Below are 690 nucleotides of genomic sequence, written 5' to 3'. Positions count from 1 at the left end.
TTGCCTGCAGCGACGCATTCGCCTGCTCCACGGCTAGGAGTCGCTCCGACAGAGCGCGTAGTTTTCAAGGCGAGGCAGCCGGCGCACGACGCGCTCCAAATCATCAAGAGCGTCCGCACAACGATATGCTACTTCAGCATGGCGCTCAGCGGAGCTCCGATCACAAATGATCTCATCCTCAAGGGCTCAAAGAGCACCGCAAGTTACCGGATGGCGGTCGACCCGGTCGTCATCGCCCGCCACCGACTCTTCTCGATGAGACCGGTAACGTCTACTGTCGCGTGGAATGTCTAGTGGAACGACGTCGTCACCAGGGTCAAACCCAATATCTGCTGAAGTGGCGGGGATATTTCGACTCCAAAAACTCGTCAAGATTGCCCAGACGCCATGGATGCCCCGCGCTATGGCAAACTCAAACAGAGGTGTCGCTCCACATTCACGTTCACTTCCTTGTGGCTCAACTGTAAGGCATACAGTGAGAAAAGTTTGCGGTGCCGTTGCACCCATCGCTGAAAGATCGCTTCGTCATCTGTAGCGCTTTCGCCAGGTGAGCACTACAGGTATTGTTCGTATTGCGGGTACACGAGAGCCACCTCGTTGAGCACTCAAACGAGTGCGACACGCTTCCAACGGAAATTGTTGTGGAGCCAAGAAACGAGCTCGAAAAGCTTTCCGTTCGGCAAGCTCATC

The sequence above is a fragment of the Plasmopara halstedii genome (genome assembly GCF_900000015.1).
Source record: "Plasmopara halstedii genome assembly, contig: Scaffold_1211, whole genome shotgun sequence".
Taxonomy (NCBI): Eukaryota; Oomycota; class Peronosporomycetes; order Peronosporales; family Peronosporaceae; genus Plasmopara; species Plasmopara halstedii.
This window is presented reverse-complemented; position numbering follows the sequence as displayed.